Here is a 17,100-nt window from a genome sequence, read left to right as displayed (position 1 = left end):
TTTAACATTCTTTGTATATACCTAAAGTAATTAAAGTCAGTATGCTAGAGGAATATCTGCGTACCCTGGTTTACTTTGACACAATTCGCATTACCTAGTATATGGAAACAGCTAATGTACCCATCAACAGATGAATGGATAAAAAATTATATATATTATACATATATAAACTACATTTATATTATATATATAGTAAATCATTACTCAGTCACAAACAAGAATGGAATTCTGACATCGGCAGGAAAATAGATGAAATGGAAGATAGTCAGTTGTATAGAAATGTCAGACTCCAAAAGACAAATACAGTGTTTTCGGGCCTGGGATTTAGCTCAGCGGTTCAGTGGCCTGCCTCACAAGCACAAGGACCTGAGTTCGATTCCCAGTACCAAAAAAAAAAAAAAAAAAAGTGTTTTCTCCCTAATATGTGGAAACTAAAAAAGATGAAAAGGAAGATTATTATTAGACAAGAAGAAGGGGATAAGGGGGAGTGAGAAGGTGATATAAAGAAAGATAATTGGGAGATAGATGTTATCTAAATATATGCATGGAAGCCAATATTTCATAAAATTGATAGCTACTATTAAAAAAAGAAAAGAAAATATACAAACCCACTCATATTCCACAATCCCAATTAAAATAATAAACAATAATTAGCATTTATTAAGCATTTCTCTACGTTCTAAGCACTAATTGTCAGATTAATACTCCCAGTAGCCTGTGAAATAAATACTATTTTTATCCACATTTTATGTTATCCTTGAGCTTTGCCTACATGGTCTAGCATGCAAAGTTGTTAAGGTGGAGCTGACCTCTCGAACATTTGTAAGACTTCTATGTGCTCTTCAGTGTGTCCTGCTCTGTGTATTACAGTTTATGGTCACACTAACATCAGTTCCAGTGGCTAGGTAGCATAATCAGCTGCTGTTCTTCACAACCTATACAACAGTACATCCACAGGCATGCTTAGTTATATGTATGGTGCATAAGAATGAATGAAAGACTGAAAAACTAAGGAATGAAGGCAAGGAAGAATTAAGAAGCTGCTTATGGTAACACTGCTAATAAGTAGAAAGACCAGAATTTCAGCTCAGATGGTCTGACACCAGTGCTTAATCTTTAACCACTAAATTAAACATGCTTCCATAATAATTTGTTTGTATAATATATTTTAAAATAGTTTTAAAATTTATGAAGCCAGCATTGACACAGATCCAAGGAAATAGATATTTTCATTTATTGTTGATAGGAATTCAACTGAGTGAAGATCACTTGGGAAATTTGTATCAAAACTTAAGACGTTCACATCCTTGAACCTATAATTTAGCTTCTAGAACACTGATAGAAAGACAAGTTAATATGCAAATACGTATAAAGAAAGATGAATAATACATACTTGTTTAGAAATAAAGTGGATGTATTAATGATACCTCAAAATTAGTTTTTATTGTCTTATAAAATACATTTACATATTGTGAATTTTGGATGAAAGATGAGTCAGGGCTTTCCATCCTTCCTCTGTATGAGACTTAGTATCAACTTTAGTCTTCAGGCTTTTGTGATCTCATGATCACCAGGGAGCTGACATAGTTTCAGGTACCTTCTCCTTACAGAAATACGTACAAGGGCACCATGAGAGCCAGCAAACAGAAAAGTAACCTGTCACTCCTTGCATATGGCTATCTGATAATCAAAGAAGGAAATAATTTCTAAAGTAATGCAGCAAATTTTTCCTTAGGTATCCGTAGTTACAATGAAATTAACTGGCCACATGTCATAAGAGGCTAGGAAGTGCAAACATACTTCCTTCAGGTGTGAAGACAGAATATGCAGATAGACTCTGCTACAAGGAATATGGGAAAGGAAAAATTCTTGTCCATCAGACAGCCTGTACTGTTGCACAGGGCAAAGGGCAAGATAAAAAAATCTATATATCACTCGCTAAATCACTAGAAGAGTAAATTACTTATAATACCATAGCTTTCTATGCTATCAGTACAATTAATGTGAAAATTTGTATGCATTGAGTTGACATATTACTAGTAGACTTTTAAATCCATGTATATTACTTTTTCATTTCTATTAAATGTGTACGCATAAACTTTTTTTAATTTAATGAATAAAATAGTATATTGTAGTATATTTCAGTAGTGAAATTGGGGATTCTTCCTACTATCGATCTAAGTTGTTTCACACATGTAGAGGAGAAGAAAAGATACACGAAAAAGCCTATACATAGAGACACACACACAAACACCGAGAGATAAAGAGGTTTGTTTCCAAGTATTTAAAAAGCTAAATATTATACCCTTACAGTAATTTCTTTAACACACATTTCTAAATTATAAAATAGTATCATCTTTACAGTCAGCCAGTCCTCTTATGAGCATGATCACAAGAGATGGGTGGCTGTCACATTGCACATACAACAAAGAAAATCCTTGGTCGGTCCACCAATGTCACAACAAGAATGTCTTATTTTTTAATCTTTTAAAAATTTATGCCACTGTCACCCCCAGTCATCTGTCATTAAATTGTCTTACGCATTTCCCTTGAATCATAAGGGATAGAATACAAGGCTCATGAGAATTGAATGTAAGCTTCTGTGTCCCGGGGTACCCAATTTCCTCTTTTTTGAGCGAAGCCTGGTCACCCTGGGTTGAGGGTCCATCATAAGGCCCTCATTTTAATTTGATCTCCCCTGTAAAGGTCCTATATCCAAATACAGTTACATTTGGGGGTACTAGACTTTCACATATGAATTGTGCAGGGAAGCAATTCAAGCCATGATCAGTTTGAGATGAAGTATAATATGAGTCAGCTTTGCCATTGCTGAACACAATGTCCAACACCCACAATTTAAAGGAAGAAAGGTTAAATTTCTCCAACAGTTTTGGAGGTTTCAGTCCATTGAAGGCAAAGGCAATATGATGGAAGGCATATGGCAAACCAAAGATGCTTAGTTCATGGTGGCTGGGAAGCACAGCAGAGGCAAATTGCAAGAGAGGAAGGGGACAACAGGGCTAGACACAGAGGCCAAGGTCACATCTCCAAGACCCAACCAGACACATACAGAAATCTGCTCCACCAATCCTTTGGGCAGATCCCGAGGCCAATCAAGTTGCCGTTCCATCCGAACTGCCCCAAGTGGTAAAATTTAAACCTTTCATAAACAGGTTAGACAAGAGTCAAAGAAAGTAAGTACAGACTACTCTTTCAGGAACACTTCCTTTTAGTGATAGAGGAATGGGGCAGCAACTAGAGAGAGAAGTCAATCAAGAGTTATTTTATTTCATTTTATTTTACTAGGCTGGGAGAAATATCTGCAAGCTATAGTTATGTGAATGATCCAATAGAAAGGGAAAATTAATGATGTGGGAAAGGAAGAAGAGATCTGCAAGAGGGAAACCTATAGTTGGGATTTAGTGAAATGTTTAGCTACGAGTATGTAAATTCATTGACAATAAGAAGAATGATGGAAAGAAAGATGAATATATGTGCATAGAAGTTGGCTGGTGGGAATCTATGATAATGGAAGCCCAAGGAAAATCTCTTGATTATTTTCATTTTCTCACATAAATAGAAAGCAAATTGGAATTACTGGATATTTGAGTTTTGAAAAAGTCGAAGGCATGGAACAGCCATTGACAATGTTAATGAAATGGGAAAATACAGCATAATTGTCAGGCAGTATTGAGAACTCACTTCAGGCTAGTAATCATGAATTTACAGTGAGAGCACATAGAGGAATAATATGATTTTCTCTGATTATATCTGACTTCACCAGAGGGTACAGTTAATGAGAGAGGTATGCAAATTGAAGATAATGTGAGGGGATGATTTTCACTTGAAAACAGACTCTATGTCCAGTGGGCCTTGAAGAAGGGATGTGTTGGTGGACGGGTGGAAGATGAGAAGTGACACAGAAAAATTTAAGGTCATTGTGGAATAAAATAATCACCATTAAAGGGGTCAAATGGGACTGAGTTTGTAGTCACGCGTGTTGTTTCACTTCGAGGTTACGTGGCTGTAGTAACAAAAGGCAAAGTTGATGAGGAAAATAGCACTGAAGAACAATAGAAATACAGGGCCAGGATCCTAGAATGATCAAATATTGAACATGGAGATTTATATTACTGTGACTTGAATCATGAATGATATGTGATATGGACAAGAATCTGAGTAGTTAACTGGAGGTCAGCAGATGGTTGTAATAATAGGGATGTATTAGGAATAACTGTCTAGAGAAACAAAGCTAAGTGTGTGCTTGTGTGTGTTAGAGAGGGGGGCTATGGACACTGACAAGACCTAAGACCTGCAGACCCAGGAGATATGATGGATGCGGCTCTAGTACAAATCTGAATGCCTAAGGAACAGGAGAGCTGATGATATGCTGCCCATCTGAACACCAGCAAGCGAAGAAGAGCCAGTGTTTCCACGTGAGGTTGAAGGCAGGAGAAAACGAAATGCCTCAGCTTGAGGGCAGTCAAGCAAGAGGGTTGCTCTCTTATTCAGGGGAGACTCAGCTTGTCTGTTGTATCCAGATCTTCAACTAGTTGGATGATGGCCATTTTCTTTATTTCCTAATCAAAATCAAATATGAAACATCCAAAAACACTGTTACAGAAATACCCTGACTCTCTAAATTTCTGGGCATCCCATCGTCTAATCCAGTTTATTGTCTTAGTTACTTTTCATGTTACTGATACAAAATACCCAATACCCAAAGTTAAAGGAGGAAAGGTTTATTTGGCTCACAGTTTGTAGAGGTTTCAGTCCATAGAGAGCTGGAGCCAACGCAGAGTGGCACACGGCAGAAGGGCATCACAGAGGAGAGCAAAGGTGGGGAGAATGTAGCAAAAGCAAGCAAGGGGCCTTAGCAGCTTTTTTTTCTTTACCTTTTATACTCTAGGATATTTACTGGGATTATGGAGGTACCAAAACAATCCGTGGGCCGATGTAGTAATCACACACCATTAATCCCAGTGTTTCACCAGGAATCAATCACACACTCTAGATCCAGCCACCTGTGGCAAAGCTCCACCTACGACTGCATGAGGCGAGGACATCTAGACACAAGCCTTAACATTCACACATAAATCTACTCTTTACAAACAGTGGAAGGGTTTATAATCTAATGACTGGAGATTCCAAGTTGGAGGGAAAGGAAAGGTGGACAGTTTTCCATCAGCAAGGAGGAGTAAGGAGAACATTTATCTTAACTTCGGGATCAACAGTAGTTGGGGTGTTCCATAGGGAAAAGTCACCGTTTCAAAAGGTCACGGTGAGTACCGTAGTATTAGAGTAAAGATTTGTTTCCGTTAAAACACGGGGTAAATATTAAGAGTTTCTGGAGATGAACACTGGTTCTCATTTCCAATGATAATGTAGAAGGTTTTCAGGACGAAGAGAGGTAAAATGTATATACAGAAGGCAAAGACAGAGATGAGGAGCTCTAGGATACTTAAAGGTAACGCACAAAATATAAAAGGACAAGGTGAGCTTAGTTTTAATGGCCTGAAGTCAAAACAGTGATAGCATAACTGATTGATACTAGCTAAAAAGGGCAGTGGTTTCATCTGAAAACGAGGCTTCTTCAGTCTTCATTATTCTCTTCCGAGTTTGTAGTTTTATATCTAATATGGGGATGTAGGAAATGGTCAAACAATTTCCCAAAAGGAATATAACTGTTATGTATTGTAAGCATACATTATGAAACAGAAAAAATACAAAAATGTTTCTACATTTTGCTCTGATTCTGAACAGTGAGGAATCAGCATCTGATGCACTGCTCACAATAAGCCCATGTTTCATTGAATAAAGTGTTACCCTATTTAGAACGTAAGTTACAGGAAGACAGAATTTATACTGTGTATATTAACTTTAAAATTACTTTATTCTATAGAATGTTTCAGTTTTTCTGTAAAGAATTTCATGTTGGCTGATTTAAGCCCATAGAACATAACTGCTACATTCCCTCAAATGTATCTCCTGTCTGCTCAACTTTTTTTAGTTAATTTTACTGATAGCTCTTAGGTATACAATATAATGACATTCATCTTTGGAAACTGCACCATTACATAATCCATCTTGGTTCTTATTTTTCCCCATTCCCCTGTGCTCGCTTTAACCCCTCCACCCTTCTCTATCTACAAAGACTTTACTTCCATTTTTTCATGTTCTCATATTAATTGCATTCCCTTCTTTCCTTTCCCCTACCCCTCCCATTTCCCCTTCCACTTTACCCCTTTTCTCTCTTTTTCACATTATCTATTATACCTTTCAGTCCTTATTTACGCTTTTAGCTTCTCACACCCACCTTGTTAGGTTACAAGATGAGCTCCAACAGTTTGAGAGCCACAAAAATTCCATCTCCTCTAGGAAAATAAAACCAGGAGAAAGTCAACAAAGGTTCTATTCAAACTCTGTCTGACTAGAAAATTTCATTACTCAGTATAGTAGGCTGAATGATATTGAATGTTATACTTAGCAAAACCTTGGCATAATGTAGGCATTCAGAAATGTTATCATAATGGGGCCACATTAGTCATGCCTGACATTAAAATGTCCCTGGGACTGGTTAATAATCATATCTACTTAATTATGCCCACTTAATTCTGGCACAAAACACCCCTTCTGCAAAGCACTATTCCATCTACATTCTTTGTATTTAAAAAAATTTTTATAATCAAATAATAAGAATTTAATGATAGTTATTACACTATGTATCATTATCTTCAAAGTAGTTACTCAGAGTGCAAGACATAAACCAAAAGGACTGCTACAAAATGAAGCAGATAAAAACATTGTTTGCAACACACTAAGATGAATTAGTAGTATAAATGAAACCAATTAGCATATATATTGAAATATGTTTAAACAAAGGAATTTATAACTTGCATATAGTTTCTCATATAAGATACATCATGCTATATTCCATATCTTATGCCTAAATTATTTCACTTAACATTATATTCTCAAATTGCATCCATTTACCTATGAATGCCTCAAATTTATCTTTCATTATGACAGAGTAGTACCACATTGTTTATAAATACCACATTTTCCTTATTCATTCCTCTGTGGGTGAACATATATGCTGTTTCCAAGATCTAGCTGTTGTGAATTGTGCCACTATAAACATAAGGGATATTGAGGGGTTTTTTGTAGAAGCTGAAATTGAGGTAAAGATTCTTAGAAGAACAAAGCATCACCTTCACAAGCCTGCTTCAAAGTTAAGATCAAAATTTAGAACCTATAGGTATTTGTTTTTTTATAAGAACATACACATGCATACATTTTATTTACCAAAGTTCTTTTAAAATAAAAGCAAGCAAGCACATATGGGCTCTAAATTTTAATCTTAACTCTGAAGCAGGTTTTGTAAGAATGATGTTGTGCTTTTCTACGAGTCTTTACTTCAATTTCAGCTTCAACAAAACACCTTAATACTCCTCCTGAGATCACAAAGATCCATACATGGATAGAAGATCTTAAACATTTTCATTCTTGGGGCAAACTCTGTCATTGTCTATTAGCAACATTAGCTGTGGACCTCTATTCAGATGGTTACTTTCAGCAAAAGAGTATCATTTAACCTTAAACTCTACTTCAGCACTAGTCAAAATATGTGTCAGCAAAAACCAAGGCCAAGCATTGTATGTCTGCTTTCCAGAGAAGACTCGACAAGAAAATCTGTTCTGTTGCACATAGCTAGACGTTCTTAGTGTACCAAGAGATTATACCGAAATGACTCTTGGAAGAGAGTTGTGATTTTATTCCATTCTATAGGCATCTTTCAAATCCCTGGTGATGCCTTGATAAAAGGGGATGTTGCAGTATGATTCACTGAGCTGGCTACCACGAAGGCAGAAAATCGCCCAGCATTATGTCAGCTGCAGCACTACATGTTCATGAAACTGGATCTTTCAGACAGGGCTCAGGTATTGATGTCATTCAACAAAAAGCAAAGTAAAGCTCATTAAATAGAAGTACAAGATCCCAACAATGAAAGTAACTGTACTGAATCCCTAAAATGTACCAATAAACTCATTTAAGGCTGAAAAAAAAAATAGTCTCCTCCTGCCTAACTCCTGAAAAACTGTCCTCTGCCTTGCCAGTGATTAAAGCATTCCCCTCAGGTCTTCTGGAATAACGCAGTTTAACTGCTAAGGGGGTACAAGGAAAAGGAAAAATTGAGCCCAGTATATGTATACGGACGTGTAGGGGAAGGAGGCTGAGACCTGGGAAGGCTTCCTTAAGGAAATAAGCACACGAACCAGAGTGCCAATAAGTGTGTGACCGAATGAAATGAGAATAATAGATACTTAGTAAATATTGTCACAAATTCCTGCTGCAATTTAGAAATTACCAATCAATTAATGTCACTTCTTCATGTGCAGTTCTGAAAGCATACATTTTGAAAGTAACCGAAACTTATTGAATATGCAAAATGCTTAAAAGATAAGCGCACTTAAAATATTCTCTCCAGTGTCTTTGTGTTATTCCATAATGCTCTCAGAGAAAGTTGGTTATACCAAGCTCACTGCAAAGTGAAATGTTGCATCCAAAACTCATTTTATTGCACCTTTAGAAATTTTAGACTTAAAGGGGAATAGGTTGTTTGAATTTGTATAAACTACATTAACTATTCCATTTTTTCATAATGAATCCAGGGCAAGGGAAAGGAATATAGAAAAAAAGACAAGGAAATAGGATAATAAGAAAGACCAAAAAAAAAAAAAGCAAAATAAACCAACTGCTCTGTACATATAGACATGGCCCTTATACTGACATTGTAAAACACGATATTTTTTCATCCAAAAATATCCTTTAACCTAAGGTTTAGTCAGTGCTATTTCCTAATTACCCTGGAGAGGGAACTTGGATGAAGTGTTTTCAATGATGACTTTTTTAACTCACTTGTATTTCCAGCAGAATATAAGAGAGTTTAATGTTGTCACTGACAATAAAGAGATATGGAAAGTAGAGGCTGTACACATCACTGGTAGACTTCAGAATGATTTCTACTCCCACATGTTCTTGCTCGCTACTTTTTTTCCTGGCAAATTAAGTAAAGCAATGATAACAGCTCATAAAGTGCTAAAAACATATGCAGAAAGAGTTCTGCATCATCTTTCTTTCACAAAACAGCTTAATTTCCTTCTTAGGGCATATTTATGCCAGTCTCCTCACTTATTTTATTTGTTAAGTTAAATGATGCCTACATTTTCTATCTTCCAGACACTTATCACATGCAACAATTTTTACAATGATGTTTCTTTAAATTTATATATTCATTCATTCATTCATTCATTCATGTATACAATATTTAGTACCTTTGGCTAGGTATTCAGTACTGTTTTAGATATAACAGAGAGTGAGACTATTAAGGACTCTGGCCTCATGCAACTTGAAATCTTTATAAGAGACACTAGAAGAAAGTTAATTTAATTAATGATTATTTAATAAATGCTCAAAGGAGATGTGTAACATATTGATTGTTTATAACAGGGTAAATGGTATAATTTAGGAATGTCAGTAGCAACTGGCCATACAAGGCTACCTCAAAACTTTACATTTGAGATAAGATTAATAGACTATTGGAGGGCCGGGGATTTAGCTCAGTGGTGCTGCCGCCTGCCCTGCCTCGCAAGTGCAAGGTCGTGAGTTCGATCTCCGGTACCAAAACAACAACAACAACAACAACAACAACAACAACAACAACAACAACAAATACTATTGGAGTTAGCTAAGAAAAGAGAGGAGAGTAAAATTGTTCCTGGCAGAAAAAAAACATGTGGAAGTCCTAGTGAAAGGAAGAATTCCTGCAGTTCTGAAATTAAAGAAATCTAGTAAAACAAGAGCTTCAAAACTAAAGCATAAAAGGGGAAAGATTAATTTAGAGAGATGGATGGAAGATTATGCAGAGTCATGATGAAGAGTTTAGATTTTTCAAACCACTGTAGGAACTACTAAAATTCAATGAAACAAAAGAAAATCATATTACCCTGATAGTAGTTTTTCTAGAAATTTATATGTGGTGCTTTTAATTGAAAAAAAGTACAATGGACTTCAAGTACATAAATTCACATTCAAGTGGAAATGCTTTAGTTTCATCAAAGTGTTCACATTTTATCCTGATATGCTATTAAGTTTATGGATTGCATTATGTTACTCTTCTCATATTTTCCCATTTCTTGCTATCTTCTAAGTATAATGTACAAGAGCTTATGCATTATAGTTGTTCCTAGACATTTAATTAATTAATATCTCATGGAAAATATCTGGCCTAAATTAAACCTCGCCCTGTAGATATTTAGAATTTCTGTTTGTTTGTTTTGGTTTTAGTATTCAATAGGCCTGCTTCAAAATGACTGATTATATAGGCCAAACTTAATCTTTTCATGAGGCAGATGAGTACACTGAGGATCCGCTATGGATGCAAACATTTTCCCCAAATAAAAATTCTATGTGCCAAAAGCCTATTTGAGTGACATGAATCTATGATTTAAGGTTATCTTTTCCCATGATGTTCTCTAGAGGACACACATGTATTCCTGAGTGTCCACATGTATGTTAGAGAGAAAGAGGGAGAGGAAAGAGACTATATACAAATGGAGATGTGCACATCTCCTCCTTCTTTCACCCAAGAAACTACTTGTAGTAAAATTATGAGAAAAATAGGTTCAAAGCCAGGAATGTTTTTCTTACTGAACATATACATGGACTGATGTATGCTTTAAAATGCTTGACCATCTGTCAATATAAAAACATTGAAACACTTCACACAAAAACAATACGGAGTGAACAGAGCATATAAACAGAGCATATGTGAGTGAATTTTTATCTCTGCCCACTGTGTGGTATGGGAAAGCCACTTAATTCTTCTTCATCTTGATTTTGTTATACATAAAATAGGTATACTGATAGTGTCATGAGATGGAAGTGAAGATCAACCCTCATAACAAACAAGTATCTATTAAACACTAAATTATCTGGGCATAGAGGGACATCCCTATAATCCTGCGGCAAGAGGATGTTGTGATTAAGGCCATCCTGGATAACTTAGTAACATTTTGTTTCAAAATAAAATTTTAAAAACTGCTGGGAATGTAACTCAGTGGAGGAGCCCCAAGTTTTCCCAAGCCTTTGGGCTCCCACCCCCGAGCAACATAAAAAATTGTATTTACTATTCACGATTACTAAACTTTTATTAACCTACTTATGAATGATTAAACAAAGCACTTTGAAATACAATGTATTATTTTTCTCTAGAAAATTCTGATGTACCGATTTTGTGTTGAATATTAAGTTGATAGAAAAATTAAAATAAATTTTGATATGGCTTAATCCCAGTGCCATTTAAATTGTTCTGGAGTACAGTAAAATGAAAGTTTTAATTTTGTTAGTGAAAGGAATATAATACTGATACATACATTAAATAAAATTTCACATACAACTACAAATCAATATCATAAATACGGTTGGAAAGATTTAAACTATATTATAAAGCAGATTCAAGTTGCACATTAAAAAATAAAAGGCCAATGTTAATTTATTTTTATTTTTTATTTTTATTTTTTCCCTGTGTACAGGGGTAACACATTGTACTAAATATGTAAGGTCATATCTACGTGGGTTTGATTACAGAAACTAATAAAGTATTCTCTAAATGATGAAAAAAGAATAAGATAAGACTATAAGAGCGCGAAGCAATTTAAATATGTTCAGGGACCATTTTCATCTCCAGAATTAAGGATTATTTTGATGTTACATCATTGCTTTTTCTCTTTTACTTTCCTTTTTAGTTTTATTTTAGGATTCCCTATTTTTAATGTTCATACAGAGATTTCTTTAACTGAAATACTGAATAGTTTCCTGGGTGTGAAAAACTATAATAGTACACAGGATCCTAATGAGACAATTAATAATGTGAAATAGGAAGTAAAGGGCTAAAGGTGTAAGGAAAGTGGGAAGGGTGGGGGAAAGGTAATAAGGGAGAGGAAAAAAATATGAGAAACTGAAAAAATGGAAATAAAATGTTTGTAAATGGGGAAGGGAGGAGAGGGTGAAGGGAGGGCAGGGACAAGTGGAAAAATGAGAATCAAGACCTATTATGTAAAGGTACAGAATCCCAGTGATGAATGCAATTGTATTGTATACCTAGATTGTACCAATAACCGCAATAAAAAGAAAGAAAAAATAAATAAAAGGCAAGAAGGAAGACATCGCTAAATGGGATTTCTTCCAGAAATTTGGGGATGATATAATATTAAAAGTTGTATTATCAGCTATTTAAATATATGTAAGAAAAAAACCAAAAGCTTTTCCCAATGGATGCTGAAAACAGGCTGTATACAATTTAATAGTATAATGTAATATGATACAAAACACATTAAATGAATAAACATATGTATATGTATATGGGATTGAGATACTTTTAAAGCATTATCATCAAGGCGAGAAATGAAAGAAGAATTCCCTCTTTATCCATTAAAATCTTACAAGAGAAAAGTTTTGGAGGTAAAGAAGTTGGAAAAGAAGTTTTTGCATATGATAGTATATAGAAAACTGAAATCAAATAACTAAATAAAATAAATTTCAAGTGTTAAGTTTTGTGCATCACATAAAATTAGCACAGAAATCAGCATATGCACTGACACACACACTGAGGGAAATCGGTCAGAATCTAGTTAGGAACACCACATGCAGTGTAAGAGAATAATACATTACACAAAGCTCGCAAGTATATTTTAACATTTAAAAAGTCATCTCCCCCTGGAAAACTCAAATTAATAAAGATATTAATTCTCCTCAAATGGATATATCGTTTTGTACTCCATAATGACATTTTGGGAAACTATAACTGCAGATAGAACGTGTTCCATACGATAACAGTGAGGCGGAACACTGCGAGGCACCTGTTGATGTCATATTGTAGCACATTTCTCACCTGCCACTTGTATAAAGAATAGCACATACACTCGTATGTAGTACATGACATCAGTAATGATAAGTGACTGTGCTACTGATTAGTGTTTACTGCGTCTATCTTTTATTGTCACTTCTGGGTGAACTTCATCTACTTCTGTGAGACACGATGCCATGTTGAGCCAGCAGTAGCTTCCTACATTCATACATCTTGTGTTTATTCCGTCTCCTGATTGCATGATGTTTGCACAAAGACAACCTCCCTAATGATGTATTTCTCAGAATGTATCCCCACTGTTAACTGGCAAGATTCTATAAAAGTAGTGCTATCTCAAAAATTGCATGTTACCTTTTTTCTGAAGCTAGACATGTAGATTCTAAAATTTGTATGGAAAAAATAAACACACAAAAACCCTGGGAAACAAAGAAATGAAAAGAGGACTAGTACTTCCAGATATTACAACAAATTCTAAAGTTTCTAAAACTAAGATTGAATGTTAATCACAGATGAATAAGGCCTACAGACCAATTTAAACCAGAAAATCCACAAATAACAAAAGAATATGGGAAAATTTAGCATATAATAATCCTATCACAACCCTGAGAAAAAGATGAATATTTTAACAAATGCCTTGGGACACTTCTGCAGTCATTTTGGGAAAAATTAAATCAGATATTTATACTTCATGATACATAAGTAAAATCCAGAAAGAACAAAGATGTAAATGTTTAAAAACGTTGAAGTCACAAAAATACTAAAATAAAGCATTGAGAATATTTCATTAAAGCCTGAATGTAGAGAAAGTTTTCAAACTGCAGTATAACTTATAGCATAATACCAATATAAAAGAAAGCACTGATAAGTGTATATGTAAGAATGAAGGCTAGAAATGTAGGTCAGTGGCAGATCAGTTGCCTAGCATGTGCAAGACCTTGGGTTCCATTGCCAGCACTGTCAATAAAAAGGAAGTAAAAGCCTTTGCACTGTAGAAAATAAATACAATCAAAATGTAGAAGAAAAATCACAATCTGGAAGAAAAATCTGTGCAGCTTATAAGTAAAATGGTAATTTTCCCAGCAGATAAAGAGCTACTACATGCCATTGTATAACTTTGAAAATTAAAAATACTGAATTACATTAAAATGTCAATTTTACCATGCATGAATTATGTCTAAATAGGATAATTGTGCTTTTTTTATAAAAGAAAAACTAAAACTAATCCAAGACTTTCCTTCGAAATCTATACTAACTCCTGCCAGTACATCATTACTTGTGAAAACTGTGGATGGAATCAAGAATTCAGATTTGAAACACTGTTAAATGAATAGTAAGATCTGCAGTGGTGTGTTAGTCGCTTTCTCATCCCTAGGACCAAATACACAACACCCAACATTTATTTTTCTGTTTTTGATTGTTTTTTATTAATATGTGTTTGAAATACATGCTAATTACATTCATCTTCAATACGTATCTATATATATAGATATATATCTCATATTTATCACTTTATTCCCCCTTTCACCTCACCTTCTTTCCCTCCTTCCAGATTCCTTTCCTATATCCACAGAGTATACCTTCCTCTTTTCTATCATGTCTTCTTTTTTAACTTTATGCTTTAATTTATTTCTTTTTGGAGTTTCTCACATGAGAAACCATGTGATATTTAACCTTCTGTGACTAATTTATTTCACTTAGTGTTGTGCTTTCAAGATCCATCCATTTTCCTATAAATACATCAAATGTATCCTTCGTTATGGCTGAGTAACCCTCTACTATGTTTATGCTCATCAAAAGATGAATGGATGAAGAAAATGTGGTATACCAATACCCACAAGTGAAAGGAGGGAAGGTTTATATGACTCACGGTTTTCTGAGAGATTAGTCCATGGTTCGTTCACTCCAATTGAAAAATGTCATAGCCAAAGAGCATGGCAATAGAAAGTAGCTCACTTCATTGTAACAAGGAAGCAGAAAGAAATAAGAGGAGTCAGGGACAAGAATACACTCTTCCGGGTCACCCACCAAGTAACACACTTCCAATCAGCTCCCACCACCTAACAGCACATTTAGCAGTGAACTCATCAATGGATTGATCAATCCACTGATAGGTATAGTGATCCTATGCAGCAGTCACTTTCTAAAAGCCCCACCATGCATAAGACTGTGGGTGAAAATTTTAAAACTAAACCATAGTGAGCAATCTGGTCATGAAGAGGCTTCTGATCACACATGAGAAAATGAAGTTTCAGAGAAAATAAGTAAGTTGAATTAGGCAAAGGGAGGGCAGGGGTAAGGGGAAAAAAAAAAGTAGAACCAAGACCTGTCATGTAAAAGTACAAGATCCCAATGATGAATATAACTGTACTGTATACCTAAAATGTACCAATAAACTCAATGAGAAAAACAAATTAACAAAACAAAAAAAACAAATGAGCCCCGGACTTGGGCTGGGAATTCCTGGCCTGGATTCTGATATGACAAGTCCTTGAGTAGCATTGAGTTTTAATATCTCAATTTGTAAAATATGAATAAAAATATCTCTTCTTCAATTTATATTACAGAAGAAATTATAAACTGAGTTGCGAGCATTGGTGAACATCATATGTTATTTTTTTAATTCTCGGGAATGATCCCAGGGACATCATGCTAAGCTACTTACCCAACCTTTTTTACCTTTTTAAATTGTGAGACAGGGTCACAATAAATCACTGAACTGCCCAGGCTGGGGAGGAACTTGTGATCCTCCTGCCACAACCTCCTCTGGGGCTGAACTTACAAGCAAGAGCCACCATGGGCAGTGTTAATTCTTAATATCTTTTCTTGTGAATTTCCATCTCCTATTATTGTGTTTTTTAATGTGTTGACCCCATTTTCTATAATTCTCCAAACCTATGTTACTATCTTTCTAACAGAACACAGAAACAATCTTCACAGTTAATCTTCTGTCCCTGTTTTGCTAAATAATATACACTGAAGAAAAAATGGATAGAGCTAACTAAAACGTATCAATTAACAGACAAAATACTAGATAGAATTGGTTTTTAACACTGGTCCTTATATGATTACTCCCATGATATAAGAATGAAAGTTTAGGCTCAGAGAAGTCAAGCAAGCTATCAGTGGTTGTGACATATGTCCATGGCAAAGCCTGGACAAGGATAAAAGTCTTCCTCAGCAGCAACTCATTCTTATGGACTCCGACTTTGTGCAAGGAATAAACCATTCTCAGTTCTCAATGGGCTAGTATTTCCTTATATGCTCATTTCTCCCCTTTGAGGTCCATTTCTTGACCCTAGTTTCACTTCTCCCACATTTTAGCCTTGTGAATCACATATTTCTTTCTTTTTCCCACATATATATCGATTGGGTCTGATACAGTTTCTCTTTCCATAGACGACTATAATCATTCCATTTTCCATTTGCTATACAGAGAGATAAAAAGATATTTTAACACATGATAGAATTACTTGCCTTATTTTTGAAACATACACACAATATACACACATAGATCTATGGTCAGAAAATAATATAGGACCCTGAAATTTGTTATCTTTCAGGTTCTCCTACACCCACAACTAAATCTTAGTCACTCCCTCTCAATAGTTCTCCTCACACTTCTCAGGGGCATAGACTATCTCAGATGACTTAGCCATGAAAATTACTGAGCAACAGGAGCACGAAGAGAAAGTCCAGAATGTCACCTCCGAAAATGTGAGAAATCATCTACATACACCCAAGTACAATGAAAAGAGGACGGTGTTACAGAAATGACCCAGGAATTGTTAAAAAGGACAAACTAAAATGGTTGTCACACCTGTCTCATGCATCAAAAATGATGAGAGTGCAAGGTACAATCCAACAACATTTATTTTTGCCACCATAAATGTGCTGGAAGAAGCATGAAGTGTTGATTTAAAACTGTATTTATTGAGAAAGGGAAACATTACCAAGAAATAGATAAGCTCATAAAGAATCCCAGAACATTTCTACAGAGGGGAAAAGTCATACTAAATGTCAAATAACAGTTGGGGCATAGTGGTGCATGCCCATAATCCCATCACTCTAGGAGACTGAGGCAGGAGGATTGAAAGTTTGAATCCAGCCTGCGACATTGCTCATTGCAAAGGCTCTGGAATCAAACCAGTGAAGAGAGAGAAAGAAAAGGAGAA

This window comes from Fukomys damarensis, unplaced genomic scaffold (genome assembly GCF_012274545.1).
Source record: "Fukomys damarensis isolate Sample0158 unplaced genomic scaffold, DMR_v1.0_HiC HiC_scaffold_39, whole genome shotgun sequence".
Classification (NCBI taxonomy): Eukaryota; Metazoa; Chordata; class Mammalia; order Rodentia; family Bathyergidae; genus Fukomys; species Fukomys damarensis.
This window is presented reverse-complemented; position numbering follows the sequence as displayed.